Here is a 20,262-nt window from a genome sequence, read left to right on the forward strand (position 1 = left end):
CTTGAAGATCCATGTGTAAAAAAGAATATGTGATGGACACCAGAGCTTTATTGGAATAAAAAAGTAAGTGCTCATTTCAGCTTCAGAAACTCTGCAGAGGCCTGTATGGGATCCAAAGATGCCATTTTGGATGCACCAATGGTGTATTTTCTCATCACTTCCCTTAAGCATGTCATGACTGGTTCTACCTCAGAAATATTGTGAGATAAAAATTGGTGTCAGGAAGAAAACCATGAGCCTTTTCAGTATGGCTTTTAGGACACACACACGGATATGCACCTATGCATATGCAAATATGTACACACATTATCTGTAAACCCCAAAATAGGATTACAGATTGGGTATATTAATGTAATTATCCAGACGCTGATGAGGGACAATGTTTAGTTGCCCAGAATGAGGTAAGGAGCTCTGGGTTATCACCTTGTCTCTGTGTCCTGTCTCTGCAGCTTAAATTAATCAGTATGTCATCAGTCTTGAAAAATGAGACAGTGGCATTTGAACAGAATGAATGACTTCTGTTTGTCCACAAACTTTGAAGCCCCAAAGGTAATGCTATGGTGCATAATGAAAAATTTGAATAAAAAAATATGGAAAAATATCCTAAGCAATTTGTTTCATATATAAAAGTTGTTTATGAGATGTTTGCTAGTGGAAATGTACATATGTATGCATTCTAGTGTAGCAATTAGTTGAATTTCTTATCAATTATGTCTGTATTTACAGTATATGTAACAGTGAAGACCAATCACCATTCTCAGGATCATTGATAGTCTACGAGGCAAGGTTTTACATGGAGCTCCAGTCCGAGGGAGATTGACAGTCATCTTGAATTTCTTCCATTTTCTAATAATTGTGCCAACAGTTGCCTTCTCACCAAGCTGTTTGCCTATTGCCCTGTAGCCCATCCCAGCCTTGTACAGGTCAACAGTTTTGTCCCTAATGTTCTTAGACAGCTCTTTGGCTTGCCCATAGTGGAGAAGTTGGAGTCTGATGGATTGAGTGTGTGGACATGTTTCTTTTATACAGGTAACGAGTTCAAACAGGTGCAATGAATGCAGGTAATAAGTGATGGATAGGAGGTCTTCTTAAAGACAAATTAACAGGTCTGTGAGAGACAGAATTCTTGCTGGTTGGTAGGTGATCAAATACTTATTTCATGCAATAAAATGGAAAATAATTATTAAAAAAATCATGCATTGAGATTTTCTGGATTTTTTTAGATTCTATCTTTTACAGTAGAGATGTACCTACCATGAAAATTACAGATATCTCTGTTCTTTGTAAGTGAAAGATAGGAAGGGTATCAAATACTCATTTGCCTCACTGTAGTTGTAACCTAAACTTAACATAGACTAACCTAACTAAAATTAGCAACACATTTAGGGTTTCTCAACCTTTTCAATACATACTGTATTAATAGCATATAACACGTAATATATATTACACATAACTATATCATGTCATTTAAGTATATTATTTTCTGTCTATCTATGCATAATCTTTGCACAGTATATTGTATATTACTATTGTGACTACGGCCTCACGTCCCACACGAATCAACAGGCTAGCGCTCCAACCGCGACTGCCATACGGGTGCTGAACGGACAGTGCCACTTCAGCCCCAGTATTGTGGAGAGCTGCGGTGGACATGGCAGGAGGGCGGAGCGTCCCAACGAGGCACGTCTGGAGTTGAATAAGGAGAGCGGCAAATGTACCCAACTAACAGAAGGTTTCTGTCTATTTTCTCTTGTAGGAAGCAGCGATGGCAGTTACAGTGGGGAGAGTTACAGCAGCAACCACACCGCATACCCTGCTTCCACGACCCACTAGAGCTCCCTACATGCTAAGGTTTCAGAGCACCCACCTGTACAGGCAGGACGGGATCTCAACTTCCCTTCCCGGCCCGGTCATGGCACCAATCGGCTCGGACCAAGAGCGGCACTTCTCTAACCCGCCTCAGAGCTCCAGCCAGTGACAACCAGCAGACTATAAAAGTCCCTCTTCCGTGCTATATATATATATATATATATATATATATATATATATATATATATATATATATATATATATATATATATATATATATATATATATATATATGGAACTCATACCCTATTCATCATACTGCAGTTTTTGTAAATAGGGTATTTATGCACTTCTGGTAAGATGCTAACTGCATTTCATTGGGTCTGTACATGTGCCTTGCACAATGACAAACTTGAATCTAAACTAATCTAATAATATAGAGATTATTGTGTACCTGTTTGTGTGAGTGCACATTCAGGGAGAGAAATTCAGGGGAGTCAAAATGAATCGAGAGACAGCATAGGGTGAGTGTATGTTGTGTTAAACACCTGCACAGTGTTAATAAATGAACAGAAATGGAGCAAAACCTGTATCACTTGATCTTTAAATGCTGTCCTTACATTACATGGTGTCAAAATTAAATGTGCTTACTTTCATTCAGCCTCAAACCTAATCTATCAAAATGAAAATGTTCTTTAAAATACTGCTACTGCTCAGTTGATTCTTTTTCTTCTTTTTTTTTACTTAATCTATTCCTGCCCTGACCTAAGCTCAAGCTCAAGCTCAAGCCACATCCAATAGTCACATTCAATTTCTTCATTGTGTTACCAAAGCAATCCTAATGAGCCTATTTCAGCTGTACCTAGTGTAAGGTCATCTAGTTCCCTTTTAATAACGTGAGCTTTGTCACAACGCTTTGGGAATGCTTCCGCGTTGTCCACGCTCTGAATCACGTGTGTAATCCAGCCAACGGAGAGATGCAGCGTAAAAAAGGCTGCTTGGGCTCATGGCAGCAGCATCCAAGGTGATTCCACTTGACCTCCTGCACATGAGACCCCTCCAGTGGTAGCTTAGAAAAAAAGCGATGCGGACAACACATAAATGGTCTCTTCTTTAGATATCAATCATCAGGGGGGGTCTGCGATCTCACCCCCTATACAGGCTGGCATGGCAGATCCTCCTGTGGTCCCAGGGAAGACTTCTCTCATTAAGGGCTGCTTACATCCCTGGGTACAGTGAGGGGGCACAGTTCCTAGCAGCCGGTCTTTCTACTGAGGTAGTATAGACCATCCTTCAATCCAGAGCTTCCTCTTTGAGGAGGTTGTATGCCGCTAAATGGCGCCTGTTTTCTGCATGGTGTGAGCACCACCAATTAGACTCAGTTAACTGCCCGGTTGGTTGAGTGGTGGAGTTCCGGCAGGAGCAGTTCGCCTCAGGGTTGTCTCCATTGACCCTGAAAGGTTACGTGCCCGCTATCATGGCTCATTGTGCTTAGTTTGGTGAGAAGTTACTGGGTAAACACCATTTGGTGACACGTTTCTTGCAGGGCAAGCCCAGGATGTGAACCATAGTGCCTGTGTGGGACTTTCACAATAGAGATGTACCTACCATGAAAATTACAGATCTCTCTGTTCTTTGTAAGTGGAAATACTTGATTAAATACTTATTTGCCTCAATGTAGTTGTAACCATGGGTGTAAATTTAATTTAACAGTAGGGGGGACAATAAATATAAAATTTCTCGAGCAATTTTTGAAGGGGACACAAATAATACAGTCAAATTGTACTTATAAAGACACAGTGTCCCCACAGTGAAAAACCTTGCTTTTATCATTATTATTGTAGCATGGAGACTGCGTCATTATGGTTATTTTCAAAGTTTTTCTCAGGTTAAATGACAAAGCAAAACAAGGAATTAAAAAAAGGTTTAAAATTTTATTTAAAATTAATTATGACACTTAAGAACAGAATAGAAATTGCTTATACAAAAAATACTCATAATCATAATCGCTAATATAGCAGATTCATGGAAAATTACATCGACAATCAGCATTTTTGCCGCAACTAATTTATAAAAGAGTCTGCATCAACTACATTAAAGAGAATCGCTTTATTTAAAGTGAATAAAATACCCTAGGTAATGGAGTTGAACATTAATTGAGCCGCAGCCACACACCTGACTCGTGTGTGCAGAGTAGGTGAAATGAACTGGGAAAGCAGGCAGTGGGTCAAACCACTGTGAGGAAGGGGAGGGGGAACTCAACTGTTTCTAAATGCATTTTTTTTTTTTTTTTTTTTTTTACTTACACAATTATTTAGGTATACATACATATATTATTCCCAATAGAGAATAATATATCCTCTATTTTAAAATAGTTTTTTTTTTTTTTTTGGGGGGGGGGGGGGGGGGGGGCATGTCCCCTCCGTCCCCTCCGGGATTTACGCCCATGCAACACATTTAGGGCTTTTGAACCTTTTCAATACATACTTTATTAATAGCATATTACACATAATATATATTATACATAACTATCATGTAATTTGAGTATATTATTATCTTACATATCTGTTCCCTGGTGGTCTAGTGGTTAGGATGCGGCGCTCTCACCGCTGCGGCCCGGGTTCGGTCCCCGGGCAGGGAACCTACCCCAGCCATTAGGGTTGCACAAACCTTAGTGCCGGTCCCAAGCCTGGATAAATGGGGGGGGTTGTGTTAGGAAGGGCATCCAGCGTAAAAACGTTCCAAATCAAAACATGCGGATGGTCCCCTGTGGCAACCCCTAACGGGAGAAGCCGAAAGAAAGTATTATCTTACATATCTATCTATGCAGAATCTTTGCACAGTATATTGTATATTGCATATTGCATTGTGACTACGGCCTCACATCCCACATGCAGCAACAGGCAAGCGCTCCAAACGCAACTGCCATACGGGTGCTAAACGGACAGTGCCACTTCATCCCCCGTATTGTGGAGAGCTGCGGCCGGTTGTGTTGCAGGCATTCTATCTTCCTCCTTTTTAAGCCTCTGACCAGGAGAAGCTAACTGGCTGTCCAGTGCTCATGCTTTCTTCTCCTTTTAGAAGCTAGCGTCGGCTCCACCACATGTGCATTTTATGCTTCCTGGTCAAATCCGGTACGGAGTGAGTAGAATTTTAAAATAATCTGCAACTTGCTGTTAGTTAGGTTCCAAATGAGAACCCGAACATTTTCAGAGCCGCGAGTTCCAAACCGCAAATTATCGGGGGGTGACTGTAACAATAAATGCATTTAGAGAGCACCACTTAATATGTTCCTGAGCGAACTCAGATTTTAACTCATATGTTCCGCACTTGAAAATGATTGCATTCACACTTATGTACCGAACCGAAAGCCCTGTACCGAAACATTCTAGTATGAATACGTGTACTGTTACAACCCATATATATATATATATATATATATATATATATATATATATATATATATATATATATATATATATATATATATATATATATCCTAATTGCACACGAGTAACAACACAGCTATGATTTAGATTTAGCCATAGGTATTCTTAACTACCACCACCAAACCTAGTCTGGTTTTAACCTACCCTAACCTAATCAACTACACTTTTATCGAACTCCTTCGTTCTTTCACTCTTTTTTTTTTTCTTTTGTCAAAGAAGCTTTCTAATTGTATAGTAGTTACTTACTGGGATTGCACTGCCACTTATCTACAGAAAGCAAGTCTTTGCACTGATTAAACATCTAAAATTAATGTTTAAATTATTTCTGCTTCCTGTGTGTCTGTAGGAGTGAATAGAAAGAGAGAAAGAAAGCAAGAAGTAAATATAGTAGAATGCTTCTCTTACTCTCCTAGTATAGGGTTATGTCTGTTCCTTACAATCAAGATAAGAAGGAGATGAATGATGCTGCAATGTTCAGGGTGGGGCTGGGGGAAAAATCGAGAAGGAAAATGGAGGAGAGAAAGCGAAAAAGACCATAGATAAAGGTAAGTAATTGGTGTTCTACAAGCGATGGCTACAAATAAACAAGGTTAAAAACAAAGAAATAAGAAGGCAAGAGGAAAAGCAAAGCCTGAAACATGTGGCTTGAAGGAACATTTACATTCATGCACACACATAGTGCTTAGTCGTGCTGTTAGATGTAGTAGCTCCCCTCTGGAATGATGTCTTGAGTAATGGCTGGTACTCAAAGATATTAGTGATCAGCAGGGATAAATGAGTCTGCACAGGGGAGTGCCACTGTGCCTGGAGAACAGCCTGAGGGGGATCTCTGTGAAACGACATCCTCATTGCAGCTGCAGTGCTTTTTCCACACACTCGGCTGCTCATCACTAACTTCACAGCTACCGTTTCTTAATACAGCTATGATTTAGATCCTATTACTCTATTTTGGGTAACTGTAGGTCCTAGTGTATCACCTGTGTACCTTTAGTCCCTTTAGCATCTTCAAAGAAACCTTTCAACAATGTCTTTGTTACACACGAAAGTGAAATGCTTAATTAATTAATTATTATCATTATTAGCAATTATTTTTCTGAAATCGTTTTTTACTGCAACTATTCAACAAATTAAGGAATAAAAAGTTATAATTATATTAGCCAATGGCAAAATTCTATTAGAATTTGAAATAAAAGAGCTTTTTGTTGTTTAAATCAAATATATACATACAAATCAAATCAAATCAAATGTTATTTGTATACACATACATACAGGGTACGACATGCAGTGAAATGCTTTTTACGACGGTCCGGCATGAGGGAATAAAATGGGGTGAAAAGGAGAATAAAAATAAAAAATCTAATAGCAAAATATAAAAAAAAAATAACAACAAAAAGAAGGCAGATAAATAAGGATATATATATATATATATAATATATACACACACACAAAACATGCTTATGGCAGTGTGCAGTTAAACAGTAAACAACAGTAAACAAGTTAAGCATGGTTTTTGATTGTCCATAAAGTTTCTGTGTGCGGTCTGGTGTGGTGTAAAGTGTCCATGAGTGTCCGTGTGCAGTAAGGTGTGGTGTAAAGTGTCCTTGTGCGGAATGGGGTGGTATAAAAAATAAGAATATAAAAAATATGAAAAATATTAAATATGAAAAATATGAAAAATATGAAATGTAAAGTGCACTGTGCTGTGCAAGTCCAGTGTCTAAAGTGCCACGCCTCCCTCGCGCTGTCAGAGATTCACCCTGCCACGCCCCCCTCAGTAGCTGTCACGCCGCCTCGTTATCCTTTGCCATGATCACCGACAGCTGTGGCTCGTTATGGACTAGACTATGTAAACTCACGTTCTCAAGTCACAGGCTGTCAGTTCTTGAACATCATGCTGGTGATTTCCCGTGGCTGCTTTCCCCGCTGGTTCTTTTGCTGAACTCCGTTCCCGTGAGGACTATTCGATGTCGTAGTAGTTTACTTTCGTTTTCGGACTCTAGTTTTGTTGAGGCTTTCTCGTCTCGAGCTGATATATTTTCAGTTTGTGATTCTCCATTTTCTGTTGAGTACTTTGGTTAGAGTTTTTGAATAAAGACTTTGATTGACTTGCTTCCGCTTCCACGTCATGGTCATCAGCCTGACAGATATGTGCAGGGAAAAAAGGTCTGATGATGGATGGAGAGAGTGGGCCAGTTTTTTTTTTAGGTTTTAGGGGTTTTTTTGTACATACATACATACATACATACATACATACATATAGGTGCATCTCAATTAAAATTTCAATTCGAATATCATTAAAATGTTGACTTATTTTAGTGAAATTTGTATATTATTTAGATTCATTACACACAGACTGATCTCAGAAAATTTTAATATTACTTACTGTAAGACCAATAAAAAAAAAAAAAGATTTTTAACACATGTTAGACTACTGAAAAGTATGAATACGTACAGAACTCAGTACTCGGTCGGGGCTCCCTTTGCATGAATTACTACAGCAATGCAGCCTGGCATGGAGGCGATCGGTCTGTGACCATCCAAGGCTCCAAGAATGTCATTATGGACCCTCAATAACGCTGATTCAGTGCTATGTCTCGACCTGAAACCGGACTGAAATGTATCACCAATGCCGTGCAGTTGAAGGTGAGACTGCAGCTGGGTGAAAACAAGCTTTTAGATATAGGTTAGATATAGGGCGTAAGTTATATAGTATGGAAGGATCAAGGTTGGGTTTCTTGAGCAGCGGTCTAACAATAGCATGTTTGAAAGCAGCGGGAACAGTGCCCACGCTAAAGCAGCTGTTTATGAAGAAGACAAGAATGGGACCTATGATGTCAACAGCCTCCTTTAAAATCCTGGCAGGAACAGCGTCTAGAGGGTAGGTGGTGGGCTTCAACTCGTGGACAGCTTTCTTGAGGTCCACCAGAGTAACAGCATCAAAGTTCTCTAGCACACATTGGGCCGCACGAGTAGACATGGCAACAGCGGAGACTTGTGTAATGGTTTGCCTAACAGACAAAACCTTGTCCAAAAAATGTTGTCTGAAAGCATTGCATTTGTTTTCAGAAACGTCATTCAAGACGACAGACACCGGATTTATGACAAAATTGATAGTGCTGAATAAATTTCCAGGGTGGTGGCTATTGCTGTTGATGAGAGCAGAAAGGTACTGTCCTTAAGCTTCCTTCAGTGCACTCTGGTAGGTGGCAAAACTTCAGCAAATAAATTGCTGAAGTGTGGCACAGCTAGAACTTTTCCAAGAGTTGGTCTCCCAGTCAAATTGTGAGTATATTGTTCATTTGACCTTCTATCCACCTCTCTAGCTAGCTATGGGACTATTTGTTTATCTATCTATGAACTGCCTTAATGAAATGTTAAATAAAAGTGAGAAAAAGGCGAATTTCTGCACACTATGCTGGGTGGTTATGTGTATACTAGACTTACACATAAATACATTATAGCATATAACATCACAGCATGCAATCAAACAATCAAAGCAAGTGTCATTTGGGAGCTTATAAATTATCATACCAAAATAAACCAACATCTAATGCCATGCAATAAAGCTTTCTGTAAACTTACAATTATCACAGTTAATCATTTTTAATTAACTGAGGAAGAAAAATGATTCTATATTAAGATTAAAATATGATTCAATTCAGTGCAGCTTCATACTAAACTGGTGTACATGTCATTTGTGTGGTTCCAACCTATCACATTGTTAGACTTTGTAGGTAGAGGATTACTGACTGAAGTTAGAAGAATGAAGAATGTTGTTAAAATGTTGTATAATAAAAAAAGTGACCACCATCAGACGACTGCTGATGGGATATAATTTTTGACTAGTGGATTATTTTAAGCAGTTAAGTGAAACATAGCCATTAGGGTCGCACAAGCCAGTGCACTCTTAGTGCCAGTCCCAAGCCCAGATAAATGGGGAGGGTTGCAATAGGAAGGGCATTTAGCGTAAAAACATGTGCCAAATAGAACATGCGGATCACGAATTCGGGTGATCTGCTGTGGCGAGTCCTAATGGGAGAAGCCGCAAGAAACTGAACCTGATACCGTATTATGATACAGGTATGTATTTTTTTTATTATGTATAATTACTGGCTACTTTACATACTGTGCCATCCGTGGTGTTGCACCTTGAAGCAATATAATGAGAGAGTCCGTGTTCATTTGTTGATAGTGGTGATGATAAACATTCATTGTTTTTGACGTCTTTATTATGATATATAATTGGAGAAAGTACAGTAGAAATACAATGGGAAGAGCATATAAAAAAAGACATATTAACAGAAAATAAGCTTAAAAACATGATGCCAACATGTGTGTACATGTAGCAGTCGGATCCTGCTGTGTTGGGAACAGTTTTCCCTCCCTGAGGCATTATTTGTTTTCTTATTGTGTTCTTGTCAAACAGCATTTCCAAATCACACATAGAAGACAGGGAAAAAAATGCAAGACAGACATCAGTGTGAAAATTTATATGTGTTATTTGTGAACGAGAACAGACAGAGGGACCTCACACAGCCTACACACAAACATAGCCAAACTGTGGGAGAGAGATTTTCTGCACGATTAGCCCTACTAGCTACTCTATTCTATACCTTGTTTCTATGGTAATAGCTTCACTTCAGCCGTAATTGGTTATAGGTAAATACAGGCCTATATTATGGAGGAACTGGACATTTTGCATGAGTTTGCATCAACTAATAAGCTTATGCACAGATAATCAGTAAAACCACATTTTACCAAATAAAAGATTTGCATAATTTACTGACTTTACTAAAATCAACACATAATGCAGACTTAATATCTAAAGTTAAAGGATGTTACATAACCCAAATGTTCCAATATTATGTAATAAATTACTTATAATTTGCTTCTAAAACTATATACATACAGTACAAACAACCACAATTATGATTGCAGTAGTTACGGGCCAATACCAGCCGCGAAAAATTAATTTTCACGAATAATGGTCGCTACCCCAAAAATTTTCTTGTTTAAGCCATAAATCATCCTCCCACACTCTTTAAACACAGACAGAAAACATTTGTAAGAATATACCGAGATTAATTTTGTGTAAATTTGTAGAAATATCACATTTATAGTGAGTACTGTAGCGTCACCTATGCATAGTTTATCTGCTTGTTTATTGGTTGAAGTGTCCTATGACGTCAAAAAAGGGGGGAAGAGTTAAAGAAACACATCACTGCATTCCTCATTTCATTGGCTAAATCTGGTGACGTATGTCTTCAACTCCGCCCTTTAAATTTGCCGTCAGAGGATACTACAACCAATAAAGAAGCGGAAATTTGCGGTTTCTTGTAATGCTACTCATTTCTTATGATGTACTGAAATCGAAACAAAATAGTTATGTGCCAAATTGAAAATCGCGATAAAGCGAGATTCGAACCGCAATAAAGCGAGGGATGACTGTACTGTGTAATGTCTCATTAGTCCTGAACCAATATTTTATATACAACAGACCATAGAAAACATGTCAAATGTTTAAACTGATAAAATGTACTATATAAGGGGAAAATATAATGTCAATATAATGTCAATTTAAAATTTTGAACAACATTTCTCAAAAAAGTTGGGACAGAGCTATATTTGCCATTGTGCATCTCTTTTCTTTTAACAAAAATCTGTTTAAGTCTGGCCCTTTTTTGTCATATATTTTGTTTTATAGTGTGACAGGTTCGGTACTTGAACTCTTCTACTACAAAGATATGCTGTTGTCATACTGTAGATGCAGTATGCAGATCAACATTGTTTTTGCTGCAATATGCGAGGTAAATATTAAAATGTAAAAATTATCTTTATGGATGAATTTGTTGCTCTAAAACACGTATATACATTTCCAATATGTCACGCTCCCTGAGATCTCAAAACTCTGGGCTTCTAGTAGTTCCTAGAATAGCAAAGTCCACTAAAGGCGGTAGAGCATTTTCACATTTAGCTCCTAAACTCTGGAATAGTCTTCCTGACAGTGTTCGGGGTTCAGATACACTCTCCCAGTTTAAGTGTAGATTAAAAACATATCTTTTTAGCAAAGCCTACACATAACACACATCACACACATCACATCACAACCTTGTGCTCCAGAACATCTGATCACATGCACATTATCAACTTGTGCTGTTAATATCATGAACAGCAGCTACGCTAATTCCTCTCCACTGCTTCTCTTTCTCTCCCCATCCCGAGGCATCCTGAGGTTTGGCCAGCTCCAGTCACGTCCCACCTCGTGAAGATTATGGACCTATGGATGATCATGGAGAAGTAGATGCCGAGTGTTTAAAGGCCCTGGCATGGAGAAGCTGATGCTGGATCTATGATGATCACAAATTGTTCTGTATTGTTGAAAGATTTATGACCAAACTTTTGATGTCACCCATATGAGGATGGGTTCCCCTTTGAGTCTGGTTCCTCTCAAGGTTTCTTCCTCATATCATCTAAGGGAGTTTTTCCTTGCCACTGTCGCCACGGCTGCTCATCAGGGACAAACGCACACCATTTACCTTCACTGTTGTTTTCTGTAAAGCTGCTTTGAGACAATGTCTGTTGTGAAAAGCGCTATACAAATAAACTTGACTTGACTTGACTTGACTCATTTATGGTTTATTTCCAGATGTGAAATCTGTTCAGTCCATAGGCACTAATGCATGACTATGCCATCAGAGATGCATGCTTTTGAACTGAGCGCTGATAACGTACTTGATGGTTCTCTTCTTTACTGTGGGGGACACAGTGTATATGGTTTCCAAAAAGAATTAAAAAATCTTTTACATCTGACTACAGAATAAGTTGTTCTTTCACTTTGCTTCAGTTAATTTTAAATGAGCTTTGGCCCAGAGATGACTGTGGCAATTCTGGATCATGTTTACATATGGCTTTCTCTTTGCATGATAGTTCACCATGTCATTCACAAATGCAAGTTGAAGCTCTATGTTCACAGATATGCAGTAATTTCCATTACAGAATCATGCCTGTTTATAATGCAGTGCTGCCTGAGGGCCCGAATATAAATAGGGCCAAGCATCCAATATCGATTTTTGCCCTTGTCCCTTGCGCACAGAGATTTCTCTGGAATCGCTAAATATTTTGACAATATTATATACTACAGTCTTTGCAATTTTATGTTAAGAAAAATTTGTCTGAGATTGTTCCATAATTTGTTGACACAGTTTATTGCAGATTGTTGAAGCTCCACACATCTTGACTTCTAAGAGACCCTGCCTAAGAGATCATATTACTGAAGTATTGCCAGAGGTGGCAAAAGTACACACATCCTTTACTTAAGTAGAAGTACAGATACTCATGTTTTAAAATACTCGGGTAAAAGTTGAAGTACTGATTAAACTTTTTTACTTAAGTGAAAGTAAAGAAGTCTTGGCTCTGACATGTAATTAAGTAAAAAGTAGTTATTACTGCTGGCTGGCTGGCTGGCTGATAGATAGATAGATAGATAGATAGATAGATAGATAGATAGATAGATAGATAGATAGATAGATAGATGGATGGATGGATGGATGGATGGATGGATGGATGGATGGATGGATGGATGGATGGATGGATGGATGGATGGATGGATGGATGGATAGATAGATAGATAGATAGATAGATAGATAGATAGATAGATAGATAGATAGATAGATAGATAGATAGATAGATAGATGTGATAGCCTAGTGGGTTAATGTCAGTATCCCCACAAGGATGAGTTTGGGAGTTTGATTCCTGGTTGAGCTGGTTGCTGTGTTGGTAAATAAAACTTCTGGACCTTGTCCACTCTGAAAACATTTTCTTTATGTGTCGGATTAATCTTGATTGATGATCTTGATTTCCTGGTCTTTAATGAAAGATAACTCCACCAAAAAAAGCACTTCTGTGGTAGCTCAGTGGGTTAAGGCTTGTGCCTGAACATGGTCCTTAATATAGTCAACGCTGGTGATAAGGATTCTAAGCCAGTCCTACATGCCTTCTTTTTAACTGCGCTGGCATGAAGCAAAGTATGAACCCTCCAAAGAGCACATGCTTTTCAGCAGTGGTCGCTCAGTGGTTTAAGGCTTGTGCCTCATCTAAACATGCTTCCCAGTCTGATCTCTTCCATGGTTCAGTGGGTTAAGGCTGGTGCCTCGCTGAAGTCCTAGACTTAACACTTGACACACACTGATTACTCATCTCAGCCCATTCCACCATCATTTATTTCTTATTATTTATACTTTACCGTACTACACTGTTTACATGCTGTTTTTTGCACCTTTAACTCTATTATACCGTTTATATGCAATTTTTTGCACCTTTACTGTTTCTTATTACACTATACTGTTATTATACTATACTGTTTACATGCTGTCTTTTGCACCTCTTGACTGCTGCTGTTTTTTGCACTACATTGTGTCTGTTTATATTCACTCCCAGGTATAGTTTTTACAGTTCTCCTCATACAGTACTGTATATTCAGAGTATACAGTAGGTTCACTAGTTGGCACTATCTCAGGTTTTGTGTCTTGTCTTGTGTTGTCTTGTGTTTTCTGTCTGCACTGTCTGTCTGTATTGTTTATTGTCTGCACTGTTTGCAGTAGGTTGCACTCGATGCACTTTATGTAGCTTGTTGCTGTTTAGTAAAGCACCAGGGGTCCGGAAAAACGTTGTCTCAATTTTACTGTGTACTGTGCACCACTGTGTATAGTAGAAATGACAATAAAAGCCTCTTGACTTGACTTGACTTGACTTGATGGTGAGGATCAGGGTTTGAATCCTGCTTTCTGTCTGCTAGTTGCGATGTAGGTTATGTGCCTGCATCCTAAATCTTTCTTTAGCTTCATATTCTTGTGTTGATGTTTCCTGGCCTGTCTTCCCTGATGGTTCATTTGATTAAATCAGCTGTCTTGCTTTTGGTGGGGTTCAGGGTTCGAATCCTGCTTTCTGCCTGCCAGTCATGATCAGGATTCACTTCCTACATCTTTCATTTAGAAAATCAGACTTCATCATTCGTAAATAGAAGAAATTTGAAATCACTAGGACTCATTCTATAGAAGGGCCTTAGTCAGAGAGGTGACCAAGACCCTGATGGTCTCTCTGAAAGGGCTCTAACTTTAGTTGAATTATTTTTAAACTTCAAAACATACACAACAATGCCAGGGACATAAAAAAGACACTAGAGTCAATGTGGCTACTCACTTTGTATAGAAAATAAGATTTGTTTTGTGTATGCATGAAAACACTGAAGAATCAATAGCACTAGGATAACCGCTAACCAGGAAGTTAGCTAATGCTAGCGCTATGGATTCAAGACTTTTTTATTTCTCACAAATGCAGGATGAAACGTGCAGTGAAAGGAAAAGTTGAAAAAAAAAGAAAAATCTTGAATCCGGCAAGGCTAATGCTAGCACTATGGATTCCTTAGCGTTTTATGTCCAACTTCAATAATTTCTGTAACAGGAAGAAAATCTTGACAATTCTGTGTATCGAGGGAGTAAATGAATAAGTGAAGGATGAAAGGAATGAAAACATTGTAAAATAAAAAACTAGTAGAACAGCAGGCATTTTATTTGAATTTGTCTTAAAAATGTTAACTGTTTAAATGTTGATGATCACAAATATTAATTACAAGAAATTTATGTCTTCTGCCTAACCGGAACCAAATTACCCAAACCGTGACTTAAAAACTGAGGTACGTCCCGAACCGTGAATTTTGTGTACCGTTACACCCCTTATATATATATATATATATATATATATATATATATATATATATATATATATATATATATATATATATATATATATAAATAAATGTGTGGGGAATATTATACATTCTAACAGCAAGTGGGGACTAAATGTGGAATAGGATGTTCAAAAAGCACAAACAAATCATATGATGTGAAGTTATACATTTATATCTTTGAAAACAAAACTTTTTGAATAGTTCTACTTAAATACAGTCTTTTTTTAACTATTTAAATGCACCTTTTATGGCTTTTTATAATTCTTTTTTTACTGTTCGGGTTGTTTTTGCACAAACATATGTAAAACAGGGCCTGTGGCCACTTCTCATCCCCAGGGTGTATAGTTAAAGCTTGAGCTTGAGTTAATGCCTTTGTGGGTTTTTTGTGCATGATCATGTCTCATGGGTTTCTTTTGGGTTCTTTAGCATACTAAAAATTTCCAAAAGTATGCCAGTAGGTGGATTGGCTAGTAGCTACTCTAAATTGCTTTTGGTGTAAATAAGTGTGATAATGTGTGGGTATGTGGCACTCTGTCTTTTGTGCAGTATTCCTACCACAACCTTGATTAAACTAAAGCAGTTAGTGAAGATAAGCAAATGAGAGGATGGTAAGTGTGTATCAGATTAGAGAACCAGAATAGGCCCAGATTGTAGCTTTCAACTATAACACTCTGATGAGTAAGTAAGGCTTATTTTATAAACAAAGCTTTCAACACCTTATGCCGGTTTGCTTTTTTTTTTTTCAATAATCTTCTTCTCACCAAAAAAGTTAAATGAATTAGAAGCATAGTACAGTGTTTGCTGGCACATGGCTTTAGCAAAGTGTATGCCTCTTTATCTCTCACTGTTTCAATCTTGTTTTGTGACATCCTTTATCTTTCTTATAGCTTTGGTACTAGATGACAACTTGTGTATCCCTATGAAAATTTTGACATTTCTTTCTCATTGTTTCTCAGTTGATTGATAGATACAATATTATACCTTTATTTTTGCTTTAGAGAGACAGCAGCAAAGACCAGTCATGTGGTACTGCAGAGACTGCTTACAAGAAAAGATTGATAAATGAGAGAGAGACACCCCTCCCCCCACCACACACACACACACACACACACACACACACACACACACACACACACACACACACACACACACACACACACACACACACACACACACACACACCCCAAAAGGTGTCAGAAGACTAAAATGATGAACAAAAGGACAAATTCTGACAGACCAGCTCTATACCAACCCACACTTTAGAGAAGCCCAGGAAACTACATTAACAATAAAGTTGAACACAGAACAAAGAAAACTACCGTTAGAATCAAGATGTTCTGCGATGATGTGTTTTATTGATGTGTTATAATAAACTCTTAATTTCTTCCCAGTTATTCCACAGGATCGGAAAGTATGACTAGATGTAATCCAATCATCTGACAATGGGTGGGAGAGGAAAAACATGGAAAATATTGTAACAGCTAACCCAGGAGTATTTTGGAGTGGAAAGAAAGGAACCAGTACATACCAGAACACCAATATGTGAAAGGCAATACCCATGTTGGACTTCAGACCCTGAACAGAACAACAATCATTTCCTGCAGACATGAAACTGAAGATTTATCCCTTTGTTCTGTTTAATCCATGCCTGATCTTTCCTATTTCCTTTTAGTGTTTACATGCTCACATGCTTTTTATTTCAGGCTTCAGCCTTCTATTATATGTTTAAAACAAGCCTTTTATTAGTGAGTAATAGGAATTAGTGAGGGCTGAGTTATATTAATTCATGTACTACGATTAATTTTGCTAATCGTTACTCCATCAAAGTAAAATATCATAGCAATAAGCAAAAAAAAATAAATATTTGATTCAGTATCGAAGCAATGTTTAGATTATATGAGGGCATATACAGTAAAGACTATTTTCCTGATCCAGGATATTCAGCAAGTTCTAGCAGCCCTATTTGTCACAGTGGAGATGTCAGACAACAAGAAAACTGCTGAAGATACATGTTTTTTCCTCTTTTAATATTAGTAAATGCAATGTTCCTTCCCTTGGTCCCTATTGCTCCAGGGATGATTTTGATGAGTTGTGAGAGTGCAGAAACTCACTGTAATAATTATAGCCTTTATGTTCATGTGTGTGTGTGTGTGTGTGTGTGTGTGTGTGTGTGTGTGTAATTTTTGCTTGCAATTGGAATTAGTGCCTGTTTCAGAATATATTCACACTTTCTTGCCTTTCATGGACATGTTAAGATAAGAGGGAAGTAGTCATGGTAACCGTGCTTGAAAGAATTTTTGGCCCATCTGCATCCTATAACCTGAATGATTAATTAATTTTTATTCTGTTTAAATGATTACTTCAAAATGTTTATTCAGTAAGTCATTTGTTTGGAAATAGGTTATAATCCAATCACATTCTTTACTAATCATGGTCCATTATGGCAGTATAATAATAATAATAATAATAATAATAATAATAATAATAATAATAATAATAATAATAATAAAATTGTCACCATTGTTGGAGCAATTTAATGTTGTGTACAAAACAAACAGTTTTTATTGAAAGCTGTAAATAGCAATGTCTATTTACAGTTTTTTTAATTACAGAGACAATATACAATATAACTTTAAAATATAAAACAATATAATTTAAATCAATATATTAAAATATATATTATAATTCAAATAAATACTATGGGCAGCAAAGGCACTTTCTTGAAGCAAAACACTACACATGCTTGAGACTTGTTTAGACTGTCCTGTCTAAAGCCTAAACTGAAAATAAACTAAGAATATTGTCTATTTACATAGACTTAAAGAGTGACTGTGATGGAATATATTGCTTATTGCTGACCACGTTAAAAATTTCTTCTAAACTTTACAATTGGAGCATTTCTATTTTCCTTTATTTTTTCAGATATTGCTGTTTGTGCATTCAGGAGAAACATCAGCCTGGACGGATACACAATCTCAAACTTGCAACTTATAATCAACAAGAACAAGACAGTTCTTCATACCATCCCATATAGACAGCACTGTTGAGTATTAATTTAAAGATGACATGTTCCTTCTATTGATCCGATTACATTTACAAAATCTCACTATCGTTGTTTTTATTTTTATTGCAACTCTGTCTAATAGATGCTTTCCAACATGTGTAGTGTTTGTTCAAAAAGGTCATTACAGAAGATGAGAGGCGCAGCATCTCTTTCCCCTTCAAGGAACTAGGGTTACATATGTAACCTAAAGACATTCCCTTTCAGGAACTCGAGCTGCGTTGAAACGTTACGGGAACGAATGATCAATCATGCCAGACTGACCAGTCCCTGACTATTGTGTACAACCACAGCTAGGTTGAAGGACAGAGGGGCCAGGAGTGGCACTGCGGTCCAGGTTGTTGAACCGTACAAAGGTCAGCTGGGTGGACCAGCCCACAGCATTGCTAATGTCTTGGAGGGGTACTCCAGAGAACCAAGCCATTGAGGCAGCCACACTCCTGGTGGCGTGAGCCCTGACCACGAATAGAGTGGAAAGACCAGAGAACTCATATAATGATGCGATGACATCAATGATCCATTTGCTAAGGGTCTGCTTATTGGCAGGGAGGCTTCTCTTCGTAGGGCGATAGCTGACAAGCAGTTGGCCAGACTTTCTCCAGGGACCCATCCTATGGATTTGGTGTCCAGTGCTCGTACCGGGCACAGCCGGTTAAATTTCTCCTGGTCTTGGGCCTGAGAAGCAGGAGGATAGAATGCCTGTAAACTTACAGGTTGTGGGACAACCAAGGGCACCTTGGGGATGATAACTGTCCTGGGGTACAAAAAGGCACTGGCCATACCTGGAGTAAACTCCAGGAAGAAGGGGGCCACAGTAAGGGCCTGTAGATGTCCTACTCTTTTAATAGAGCAAATGACCAACAAGAACGCAGTCTTGATAGAGGGATGCCTCCAAGATGCCTTGGGCAGAGGCTCAAAGTAGACAAGCCAGGCCCCATCCAGGCACTCTAGGTCGCACTAGGAGCATCAGGGGGGGTACAGACACAGCCTCGGCCATGCCTGAACCATGGCGATGAGGAGTAAGGGAGAACCAGAGGGGACAGTGCGACGTTTTTTGAGACGTGAACAGATCCCCCTGGGCTTTGCCGAATCTTTCCCAAATATTACCAAAAGAGCCGCCATTCCCCGGGTCTCATCCACTGCCTCAACTGGGTGTCTGCTGCTTCGTTCAACTGACCCGGGATGTAAGCTGCTCTCACTGAGAGGAGCTTCCCCTGGGCCCACAGAAAGATCTGGTGCACCAGCCTGTACAGGGGGTGCAAGCACAAACCTCCTTGATAGTAGATGGGGCCCTTCCCATAGACCTTGGGCGGAGCAACCACTCATGACCGCTCCCCACCATGTGAGCATTAAGCAACGACCGGGAACCCCAAACATGGGGCCCTGAAACAGGAACCTAGGATCTCTCCAAACATCTAAGTTGCTCAAACATCCGTCTGTTTCTTACTCCTGAAGGAGTGAGTGGGTCGTCCAGCAGCATGGCCCTATTCCTGTCAGACACTTTCAAGAGAGTGAGCCAGAGGTGCCTCTTTGTCGAGACGAGGGCGGCCATGGACCAGCCAATGGCCCTAGTGGTCTCTTTAGTGGCTCTGAAAGCCAGGTCCACCGTCTGGCGGAGCTCGTGAACTGGCTGCCCAGGGCACCTCCAACATTCAGTTAATGCAGGACTGCCATGGTGTGCAGGGATGCAGAGGCTTAACTTGCCAAGGCATAAGCCTTACCCAAGAGCGCTGACATATTACGCAGGGTTTTTGTGGGTAATGTCAGGGTTTTGAGGAAGGAGGCGTTCCCGGGCGTCTTTTCAACCCGCGGCATATTGGAATACAGCATCGAAAAGGGGCTGAAGGGGCTTCGCCCATGACAATGACACCTAAGTGTGCTGGAGACCCGGACATGGAGGTTGCGACCCGGGGTCAGAAAGCGCTCGTCCAACTTACTAAACCGACCAAGTTATGTAGCTTGGCTACGGTGCAGGTCACAACCTCCGAAATTGCTTACTGGATTATTACTATTATTATTATTATCTATTTATTTATTTTTATTTTATTTATTATAATTATTTTTATTACCTCGAGGAGTGCTCGTAGCCAAGCTACGTCGCAGAAATGCGAGCAGAATGTGCGCCCCATGAGGAGCATGGCGCAATTTGCACAGATCATGAACAGAATGTGCAGAGAATCTGCACCGAAAGTGCGTA

This window comes from Silurus aristotelis (assembly GCF_946808225.1).
Source record: "Silurus aristotelis genome assembly, chromosome: 15".
Classification (NCBI taxonomy): domain Eukaryota; kingdom Metazoa; phylum Chordata; class Actinopteri; order Siluriformes; family Siluridae; genus Silurus; species Silurus aristotelis.